This window comes from Ursus maritimus, unplaced genomic scaffold (assembly GCF_017311325.1).
Source record: "Ursus maritimus isolate PB19 unplaced genomic scaffold, ASM1731132v1 scaffold_3, whole genome shotgun sequence".
Lineage (NCBI taxonomy): Eukaryota > Metazoa > Chordata > Mammalia > Carnivora > Ursidae > Ursus > Ursus maritimus.
This window is the reverse complement of record NW_024425563.1, coordinates 63,892,681-63,904,999: the sequence shown is the minus strand read 5'-3', so window position 1 is coordinate 63,904,999 and position 12,319 is coordinate 63,892,681.

Sequence of the window (12,319 nt, the reverse complement as noted above, 5' to 3'; positions counted from 1 at the left end):
AAGAACATCCCAGAGGTGAAATGCTCTCATTGCATTATATCAGGAGTGCATGATACCAACCTGACTTATTACAGGTGATGTTAACTTTGATCATGTGAATAAGTGGTGTATGCCAGTTTCTCCACAGAAAAGTGACTGTTTTTCCCTTTCCATTTTTTATTTGATGGAATCACTAAGTATAGCTCACACTCAAGGGGAGAGAAATTAAACTCCACTTCCTGGAGGGAGGAGTATCAGAGAATGTGGATATATGTTAAAACCACCACAGTAATTACTACATATTTTGGGAGAGATTCTTTGAGGCTATTCAACAATCCTGTTTCTCATTAAAGTTGGCCCACTAATTTTAGCATGCATCAGTGGATGTTATCCACAGCAATTATTGCTGTAGCATTCTGATGGTGATTTCTCTTTCACTCATTTCTTCTTGGCTTCACTCATATCCAGGCAACTATATAAGGAAAATTTGTCCTTCTCCATATATTTATTTATTCAGTCATTTGTTTATGTCACAACAGAATCATGGATATTTAATTTTATTCTTTGGATGATAAACTGATACTATTGTTATATATTTTGTTGCTTAATTTCTTCCAGCTAGCTAAGCAAATAAGTTTTAAAAAAGAATATAAGTGGAAGTTGAGGACCTAAAAATGGATTTACTTAAAGCTATCCATATCTACATATGCTATGGAAGTTCTTATGTGTTGAACGTTATTATAAGACTTAAAGAAATAATGTGTCTAGTGCAGTCTAAATACCTAAAACATAAGTTTTATGAGATGCTAGAGCAGAGACTATATGTTTACAAGCTATGTTGTATGTGATAGCTACTGTGTTTTAATAGAAATAAGAGCAATGGCAGATCAAAGTTGGCAAAGAAAAATGAAGCCCGTTAACTAAATGCTATGGATTAACCCCATTTGTTTGTTCATAAGATTCCTTAAAACTAATCGAGCTCAACTCTGTAATTAATTAAGTGGCATTTCACTCCATGAATGCATACTCTGAACCTTTTAGCCTCTGTTGCAGGGGCTTAGGTAGGTATTAAAATTTCTTCATCTTTGCCTGGTATCATCATGGTTCCTTTCTTCCAAAGATGTTGCATTAGCAATTTCCTACTTCACTGCTCTTCCCTATAAAACAAGCTGTAGGGTCTCTTGGTCTTACAGCAGAGTTGAGTAACGGTACTTCCATTTCTCTTTATAAAAATCAGCCTTCTTTTTCTTGCCTGGTGACTGCCTTAGCACAGTCATTCAGGCTGGGAGGATATTTAAATGGGAACAAAGGAATCCAAGAAAACCACCCCATCAGCTGATGATAGCTCAGCTTCCCTGTAATTTCTCTTGACCCTGCACTGCCTACACATGCCCCTGATCTACACTGTGGAAAATGTCTGAGATCAGTGACTGAGACTGAATAGACACATAAAGTAACTGAGGGAGCATTTTGGCTATGCTTAGCTTTCACCCTGAATACTAGGGGCTTGAGGAAAATTTCAGCCTTGAAGGTGGGTACCGTTGCCACTTTTTTCTTTTTTAAATTGTTGCAGCATTCCTTATTGAAAGAAGACATTGCCTAAACTTCTCAGAAAGGGATAAGGTAATTAAATTTTTACCCAGTGTAGAGCACAGGATGAACAGGGATCCTTTGGATGAGTTTTGGATTAATGTGTTCAGTAAGTGCCTGCCTTACCTAACGCCACCAAATTGACATGTGTACACCTATTTAAATAATTTTCAACATTTTTGAATATAAAGAAATGTTTTTAATGTCCCCTAATCTCTGAAATCTTCATAACAGCAGTTGTATTTTTAGGGTCTTTTGAGAAAACACTCGAAGACTAAAGCTATTATGAATTTAGGAATGTTCTGAAACAAATTTATATTTTTCACCATAATATATGCATACATTGGTAACATAGTCTTCTGTGTTTATATGACACATAATATTTATTCAATCTATAAATAACTCTTAGTTCACATACTGATTCTGGGACTCCTCATGGTAAGCTTGGGGTCGGGATCAGAGCATGATGGTCTGGCAACTACAGTTGTAAACAAAAGTTGATTTATTTAACCGATATTACGAAGAGTTCTTTCTTAATTAATGATGGTAAGCAAAGCAAGATTAAGCCTTAAGGACAGAAGCATATTCTCTCAAAAGATTTACTGATTAAAACAATACTTTACAATATCAAATGACACACACACTTTTTCAGTGTTTAATCAAAATCCTATCAGAGAGCTTAACTCTTTTTGGAATCACTTGATACCTGGAAGTAGAGGGTTGAGTAAATTAAATTGTATTTGGTCGTGATAAGAACAAGATTTGTATGGCCATTCGTAGAGTAGAGATTGCTCTGAAACAATAATATTAAAATGTGGCAGTGAAACAACCACTCTGATAATATTAGAATTAAATTAGTACAATTTCCTATGAGAGGAATTTGGCAAACTGCATTGAAAACTTAAACACTTCGGCCCAGTAATTCTATATCTTGGAGATGTGAAATGAATTTCAGCATTTTTTATGTTGGTAAGGAATATAAAACTTGTCTACACTTCCAACAAGAGAGACATAGTTAAGCTGATAATGATCTTTTGACTGGATGGAACATTAAGTCGTCATTAAAATTATATTTACAAAGTATTCATTAGGTATAGAAATGCAAAAATGTTATTTAAGAAGAAAACTGTACCAAACTATACATATGACTATATAAATAAAATCTACCAAGTTTTTATAATAAAACTGATGTCTTTTATAATGAAAACTCAGTGTGTTTGTTTATTTTCAAACTATATATTACAAATTAGTTTTCCCCTTTTTTATAATATTGGAAGCAGTATGTTAAGTAGCAAGATCATTTGCTTTCTAAACAGACAGAGTTGGGTTCACATTTCAGTTCCAGGCTTGGTAAATATGTGACTTTGGGCAAGTAATTTAAAAGCTCTAATTTTAGTCTCCCTATTTATATATTGGATTGTCATGAAGACAAGTTATAAGTAGACGTATGTAAAGTGTGATATAATGTCAAAAAACGTAGCTATTTGGGTTAAAAATTCAGAAACTGCTATGCATGTGCACACGGGAATTGAACAAATGAAGAAGAAATGGATGGTGGATGATGGGAGGCAGGTTTCTTACTGTTGAAGAGGGAAGTTACAGATAAACAGGGAGGGGGGATGGGAAGCTAGAATGAACTGGATCAGAGACGGAAATATCAGTATGAAACCTTGTTTAACTTTAGATAAACATGGATAGACAGAAATAGCTATATATATGTATAATCCATATGTATGGATTAATATACATACATTTATTTTTCTAGTTTTGTCTGCTGAAGCAGTAACATCCCAGGAACAACACACATACTCAAAACACAGACCTTGTTTCTTATGCTATTTTCTAATAAATAGGAGTCAGGGCTCTGTAGAGGGGTGGCTGATTCTAGAGTCAGGATGGGGAAGATAGAAAATGAGCCCAGAGGGGCACCTGGGTGGCTCAGTCGTTAAGCATCTGTCTTTGGCTCAGGTCATGATTCCAGTGTTCTGGGATCGAGCCCTGCGTTGGGCTCCCTGCTCTGCGGGAAGCCTGCTTCTCCCTCACCCACTCCCCCTGCTTGTGTTCCCTCTCTCGCTGCCTCTTTCTCTGTCAAATAAATGAAATCTTAAAAAAAAAAAAAAAAGAAAGAAAGAAAATGAGCCCAGACACAGTGACTTCGATCTCTTCAAAGAAGGAATTAAAACCATGTGGGAGGATGATGCAGATAAAAATGGTGGCAAGTGGATTATTCAGCTGTGGAAGGGCTTGGCATCCCGTTGCTGGGAGAATCTTACTCTGGCCACGTTGGGGGAACAGTTCATGGTTGAGGAGGAGATCTGTGGGGCTGTGGTCTCTGTCTGGTTTCAGGAGGACATTATTTCAATTTGGAGTAAGACTTCCACTGACCAGTCAACCACAGCCCAAATCCAGAGTGCTTAACCTACCTCCCAACACCATTAAGGAGTACAGAACCCACACTGACAGCATCTAAATGCTGGGCAGACTGGGCCCTCAAAGGCTCCTTTTTCAAAACCTCTGGAAGCCGGTCATGAATGTGCCATGACCGTCTCCCTCACTGGATGGCACCGTCATTGAAGCTGGCATCATCAGGGTCTCTGTTCTGTTGGCATGCTACTTGGAAGATCCTTCTCTCCTGGACAAGAGGAATTGAAGAGCATTTTATGTTTTAAGAACAGGCTGATGTGCAACAGCTACAACAACAGCTGAGATCACTGAATAAATGGTGCTAAACAAACAAACAAAAAAGGGAAATAAGCCTGGAGCATCTTGTAGTGTCAGAAAGTAAGAAATGCTCAAAAGATAAAAAGATAAGACCATGTCTAAGTAACACAGGAGCCAACCTGAAGGAGTTCCCCCATGGCCAAAGCTGGAAGGGTGTGAGCAACAAAATGAGTAATGGTAATATTGGATTTTAATCTGATGAGTAAAATAAATATTTGTGAGTCCCTACTGATGTAAATGATTGAATGAATAAACAAATAAGGAGAAGAGACACATCTTCTTTACAAAAGAAGGTGGAGCTCAATTGCTCCCACTCCTGAGTGTGGGCTATGCATTGATTTGTTTTCAAAGAGTATGGGAAGGGGAGGAAAGCATAACTTTATAGTGGAGAAATCTGACAAACACTGCCACAGCCAGGTCATCAGTGTTCGTATCAGTAGTCCTAAGTCATGCTGATAACATGTGCCCTTGATATAATGTGATTAAAAACGACAGTTTACCTCCGTGGGTCTTTCTCTCCCAAACCCATAACGACAGTCTATTTATGAGGAAAGCAGACAAATTTAAATAGAAGGACATTTTACAATATACTTCAAAATATATCCTCAAAATTGCCAAGGTCACAAAAACAAGTGAAGTCTGAGAAACTGTTATAGTCAAGAGGTGCCTAAGAACACATGACAACTAAATATCACCGGGTATCCTGCATGGGCTCCTGGAACAGAAAAAGGACACTAGTGGAGAAGCTAGGGAAATCTGAACAAAGTGTGTTTAGTTCATAGGAACGCACCTATATTCTTTAGTTGTGACAAGTGTACTCTAGCAATGTATCTTGGCTGCACCCTAGCAAGAGGTCACAAAGTTCCTTCTTGAACCTTCTAGTGCACAGATGAAGGAAGCTTGTTCTAGCTTTGGTCAGCTCTGAAGATTAGATTATTCACTCTTCATTCTGATTCATCCATTCAATTAAGGCCCCCTGCTAGGGCATTAAGGTACATTGGTGAAGAAAATGAATGTGGTCTCTCCTTTCCAGGGTTGACTGGAAAGTGCATCCCTGCAATGAGCAGACATCTATTTCCATGTAATATTTACCTGGTGATCCTAGTTCTACCAGTTTTGGTGCCACAATATATATATAAGAAAATTATTTGCTTAAAATAATTTTCAAATTTAGGAAAACAATGACTATGCCTCCTCTGGGCTTCCTCCAGACAAAAATACCCTCTTTCCCTTCAGTATTTCCTCAAAGATATATTTTTGGTTTCTCTTTAAATTCTGTTTGTCTTTCAGTCTTTCCGTATTCTTCTTGGGGGATGGAGTTCAGAATAATTTTAACCACTACTATTTACCTGTTCTGCTCACCATGTGATATACGTTCATGGACTGTTTTTTTTTTTTTTTTTTTTTTAATAAACCCCACAGTTGATATTATTACCTTATGTTACCAATGAGAAACTGATACAGTGGTCAAAGACATTAATTCATTCTGCAGATGTTTAAGGAACTACTTTGTATCGGACCTTCCTCAAAGGATGGAGATAAAATAGTGAATAAGGCAGATTATGTCCTCGCCTAATGGAGTTTATTATTCTAGAGCAGGAGTTAAACTATCACCCATGGGCCAAACTCAGTACTTGCTACCTGGTTTGGTAAATAAAGTTCTGTTGGCACAGAGCCACACCCATTTGTTTACATATTGTCAGTGGCTCCTTTCCCCTGTGATAACAGAGTTGAGAAATTGTGGCAGAGACCCATTTGACCCACAAAGCCAAAAATATTTACTAATTGGCCCCTTAAAGAAAGTTTGCTCACCCATGTTCTAGAAGTTGGAGGATGTGGGGAATGGTGGTTAGGCATTGAAGGAGATAGAGAAAAGTGAACTACTGAGTTCTGTATGTCAGATGGCGATGGATGCAGTGCAGAACAATGAAGCAGTAAAGGGGGAGAGGGAGTGCGGCAGTGGGATATGCGGGTGTATGTGGTGTCATTTAGGATGGAGAGGGGGACTGTCCAAAATGGTGGCCTGGGAGTAGAGAGCTGAGGGCATCCAAGGAATAGACTAGGAACTGCAAAGACCCTGAGGCTCAGGAGAGTATCCCTAAGTTTGAGAAGAGAATCTAAGGGAGGAGATGAGGTCTGAGAAGACAGGATCTGAGAGGAAGTGGTGCAGGGTCTGCATGCCTTGGGGCCATTTTTCTTCACTGGCTTTCCTGCTGGCTGATGTGAGAAGTCATGAGAAGATTGGGGAGTGAGGTGATAGGACCTCCAGTGATGCTCCGGTGGCTGCATTGAGGACAGACTGAGGAAGGGCAAGGGCAGAAGCAGTCACTGGGCTACTGCAAGGATGCAGGCAGCAAGTAGAGGTGGCTCAAACCAGTCACATGAGGAGTGAATGACAGAGCAGAAACTGCAGCCTCAGATCTGCCTCGCTGCAGAGCCCATGCCTGTCAAACATGGATTTTAATCACAGAACCTGATACTTTAAGACTGGGTCATGCAAGGCAGCACTTACCTACAAAAGATCTAACTTTCTTGTGGATTTTCTATGTCCTGTCAGGAGAGTTGGGTAACTCTAACAGATAAATCTGTAATAATAAGATAATTGGAGGGGCTGGTTAAATCCTGTAGACAGTGCTCATTAGCATTTTGAGTCAGAGCAGGGACACTCTTGAACATCTAATTAAAGCCGTGGAACACACTTTCCAGAAACAAAAAGGGGGTCATGTGTATAAATACACAATATTTTGCATACACTTTTAGGGTGTTTACAACCTCTGCCTCTAGGATTTAAAACTGAGAACTGATTCTTTTGAGGTTGTTTAAATCAGAGTTCTGACTTTAAAGTTGAGAATTTGAGCCTCAGCAAGAAGGGAAGATGGCATCTCACTGAGCAAGTGGAGAGATATTTAGGCACATGTGAACTTCAGGACATCCTTCAAGTCATACAGAGCAAATCACCTATAGGAAAGGAGTATTTGAGCCTGGATGTATCTCCTAATGTATTGAAATAAAATGATATATTTACTAATTATTTTCAAAACAAATTTATAAATATTGTAAAATTTCTTTGGTACGAAAGTCAAAACAAATGTCTCTGTTGAAATATTTTTAAAAAACTGAGTACAAGGTGATATCCCAGCTCCTCTCAAGCATCAAATGCCTTTGTTACATTTCTGCTCCCATACATATTTTGTAAATGAAGAAACTAAAATTGTTATGTAGAAAGTCTAGATTCCTCTCCACTCACTGACTTGGCTGGAAGTGGAAAAAAAAAAGCTAGTCAGGCCTAAATGATGAAATTTCTCCTTCCTCCTCTATTACCTGACTGGAGTTGCACAGCAATGTTTGGCTTTTCCATGAGCAGACCAAGCTAGTTTATTACCCTGGTGTGTATCTGGATTAGAAAGATCCAGATTGTAAATCTGTTTCCTTAGACAATGCTTTTTATCTGACCCAATCCTAGCACTTCTTATTTAGAAGCAAAGACATTTTTCTGGTTGTTGAATTACTTTGATCAAGAGATTTGAGAAAGAGAAAACCAGAATAATAGGATATTTCCTGGAGGCACATATAGAGACCATCTCATTTCCATGTGTGTTAAGAACAAGGGGATTTTTAGTTGGTGGTGGTGGTGGTGCTATTCTGTGACATACCTAACCTGTTTGACACTTGGAGTGAATCATATATTTTAACACCACCTTTTCTTTGTATGACAAAATTATTTTCAGTAATTACCATTAAGTAAAATTAGAGATCTATAGCTTTCTTCCATAAGGATGGTGCATAAAGCTTTACCTCTAAGTGGCCTTGTGTCCCGCCATTGGTTTAGAATGATAATCTGGATGCCTGAAGCTGGTCATAATGTAACAAAATTCTGCCTTAAGGATGTTGCCATATTTGCCTCTAGTGAATCTATTATACAAGGCAGTTTGGTTAGCACTGGGAAGAAGGGAACCAGGATTTTGTTAAACTTATAGACTAAACCATATGAACAGTTTTGTATGTGCTCGCTATTGAATATGTATTTAATACAGGTCTATAGGTGTGGCATAATTTGATCTGAGATATGTTTTCAATTATCATTTGGTAATGAGGTTGTGGGGAAGTAGATATCACCCACCTTAACCTTTTGTGACCACTGTTTCTAATAACAAGAACTGGAGAGTGTTCTCAGCCAAGTCAGTTCACAAACATTGGGTGTTCAATTGTCATCCTTTGTTTCCATGTTTCCGTGGCTGCTTCTGTAAACCCAGTTCATATATGTGTAGGCTTCCACTCTAAAATCTCTAAAATACTCAACTGAATCAATCATAAAGTGACTTTCCTTTTGTGAGAAAGCAAAGTCCACCTTATAATTGCATCAGTTCACCGGAAAGCACTAGTTAACGAAACCTTTATCAATGGGAATGAACTCCAAAGATATAAAAGACTTTCATTTCAATAAAAATAGCAAGAGACCTTCAGCAATTTAGAAGTATTAAAAGAAGATAACAGAAAATATCTTAACTAGATTTGAAAATCAAGCTATGAAATCTTCCTATTCCTTTAACTTAGGATGTATGAATACTTTTGTGAGCAATTGTTAGTTTGGTTGAATAGGTGAGCTGGGCAACAGAAATATGTGGAAAACGCTAGGTGGCGCTGGAGGACTGTAACAATTGACCACAATTACGAGGCCTTTACAAATCACACCATTGTCAGAATAAAGGAGAGTGTGAAATTTTACATTAAAAGTGATGCAAATGTCAGATTTCTTTCTCTTTTGACTATGGCTTCACTCACTAAAAATCTAAGTGCAGTTTTGTCATGAGTGAAATAGAGTTTTTACAGTGCTCACTGGGCAATAACTTTTCAAAACAAATTACATTGCAGAAACAACATACCTTTGTTTTGGATGTTCCCATTTTCAAATTTTGTTGAATTTGAAACAAATTCAAATTGTTTCTGAGGATCTGTGGATCCTCAGAGTCATGGTCTTAGTTTTGTTAACAGTCATAAACTCTTTGTAATCAATGTGCTTGATAGTCACTGCTCTAGCGACTGACAGTTTCCTTATTTTGTGCAGTTTTTTTTTCTTTTTTCCTTTTTTTTTTTTTTAATTTAAAGGGTCGCTGTAAATCTTGGAGCAGAGCAGAGCATATGATGAAAGGTGAAGGCTGTTCCTTCACCCTCCATTTGCTCACGTTGTAAAAAAGAATGAAAAATGTCTGCTGCATAAGCTGATCTTTTTCATGTTTCATCTTCACTCTTCAACAGGAAAATCTTCATAATCATTCCGTTGAGGGTTATTTTTGTCCATTTTCATTGAAAGGTACGCACTTTCCGGTAGTCTGTTAAGATTTGGCAAAAGAGAAAATAGTATGCAGGGTTAATTATCATTACATTTCTATTCTCTTTTTGAAAATGATAAAAGAAAGCATATACCTGGTTTTTCAATCAGCTATTTGTCAAATTTCTTCACAATACTTGGAAAGATTCTATCATTAACTGATTCTAAAACCTTAAGACACAAGTTAGAAGTAGTAAACTTGAGATTTAAAATATAAAAATGTATAGTCTAAAGATAAATCGTATCTTAGTCAATTGGGAGATCATTTTTCACAAAATTAACATGTGTCTAATATAGTTCATCTTTATTTTGAATTATAGAAACTGAAATCCAAAATCTCTACATTGCAGATTCACAATTTGCCATGAAAACAACCAAAAAGCATTTAATGTTATATAAAATGAGAAAATAACTAATATACAGTTAAATTTAACTTACCCTGATTTCATATTTGTCAAAGGTAATTTTATTTTATTAAATATTTTACTTATTTATTTTAGAGAAAGAGAGCATGAGTAGGGGAAGGGCAAAGGGAGAGAGAGAATCTCAAGGAGACTCCACGCCTAGTGTGGATCCTGACACAGGGGCTCTATCTTACAATCCTGAGATCGTGACCTGAGCCAAAATCAAGAGTTCAACACTTAACCAACTGAGCCACCCAGGCACCCCACATCAAAGATAATTTTAAAAATTAAAGCACTTTTATACACAACTCCTCTGAATATCTCAACATAAACTCAAGTTTGGGGACAGATAATTTTAGGTTATAAGCTACAGACTGAGGGCACCATGGGCGGGCACTTGGGATGCTGAGTGAACTACTTGGCTGCCTTAACTAGTTGGTTCTTCTTCTTAGAGAATATACTTCTTTTATAGCATCATGTGTTGCCATATAACTTTCTTTTCTTAGTTTTTCACTTAGAGCCCATGACCAAAAGTAAAGCAAATAGGATTGCCAGATTTTTGTTGCTAACCTTGAACGATTTCATCATGTTGGGATACCTGTTACTAAATTATTAACTCAGATCTCTCATGGTGCCCCAGTGACCTAAGAAGGTTAAGAAAACTTTCAAAATTCCTAAGAGTTTCCATACTAAGGAAGTAAACAGAACATCTTTTTAAGTATATCTGAGGGGTGGAGTTCATATAGGCTCAGAAAGCACTTGGTTAATAAACTATTCTTTGTTTTGTTTTCTTAAGATCAGAAATCTGAGAGGAGGGTCTTATGGTAGAAAGAAGTCCACTCCAAAGAGGACATGTATTCCCAGAGAATATTTTTATCTTGATTTTCAGAAACTCAAACTTGTAAACCATTACTGTTGGAATCAATGGTAGTCTGACAATGCTTCGAGACGTAAAGTGTTCAAAACCAGAGTTGTTTAAGAGTGGTGGACTTTGTTTTGCTGATACTTTGTTAAGTTAAATGATCAAACCAATTAGTTCGTATGTTATTAAAGAAGAAAAAAATAACTACAATTTCATTGAAAAACAAATTCATCAAAACCTCATCAATTCTATCTAAGTGAAGACGTTGGAAAACAGCTTTGAATTAGGTTTTAAGTGGTTTTATATTTTTATCCAGCAAGCAGATATGAAGGAAATAAGAAAGGGCTGGATTCTAGAGTCAGAGATTTAGGTTCCAATGTCCTGGCATAATCTTGGGCAGATAAACCTCTTTAAGACTATTTCACCATAGGGGCGCCTGGGTGGCTAAGTCGGTTAAGCATCTGACTTCGGCTTAGGTCATCATTCCAAGGTCTTGGGATTGAACGCCAGTGTTGGGCTCCTTGCTCAGTGGGGAGGCTGCTTTTCCCTCTTCCTTTGCCTTCTGCCCCCCGCCCCCACTCGTGCTCTCTTGCTCTCTTTGACTCCAATAAATAAATCTTTTTAAAAAAAGACTATTTCATCATAGTCTTATAAAAAGTATACTACCCACATCCTATGGCTCTTGAGAGTATTAAAGAAGATACTGTATGATGAATGAAATAACTGTAAAGTCCTTTTCATCTGTCCATCCGTCCCTTCATCATTTATTTTTGCATTCTCTCATATTAATCTTTCATTAAATGTCCTCATGTGTGGTGATATTTTGTTTCTCATCTGATTTTTCATTGGTCCTAAAGTGTTATTTGATGGTTAGAATAAACAAAACTAAAAATGCTAAGCTCGGTCTAAGATATTTTTTAAAAAAATGGAATGTATATAAAAGTAGAATATTTGAATCCAGTAGGTAATATGAGAGATCATGATGTTGAGGTATAGACAATAAGTCTAAAATCTGGAGTAACTATATATTTAAAAAAAGAGGACCAAAATTTGAGATTAGGATTCTTTCTTGGTTACTTTCTGAGAGGAGAAAAGCCCTTGGGTTGGAGGACGAATTTTTAGACAAGAATAATATTATAATTAAAATGACAGGTAAAAATAAATGTTCTCTTTTCAGGAAATGGTCAATAAACTGTCTTAACTAAAGCAGAGGGCTATATAAGAAAATACTAAAAGATGTATTTTGGGTAGTACCATTTCATGAAGTTCCTTCAAGTTCAAAGTGAGGACTAGAAATTTGACCTATAATTAAGATTATAACCAGAAGAACTAGAACAAGGGGTAGAGAATGTCATTAGAAAATATTTATTAGTTCATCATGTGTTTTCAAATACTATAGGTGCAGAATTATATAACTCACTGGGGGGGGGGTTG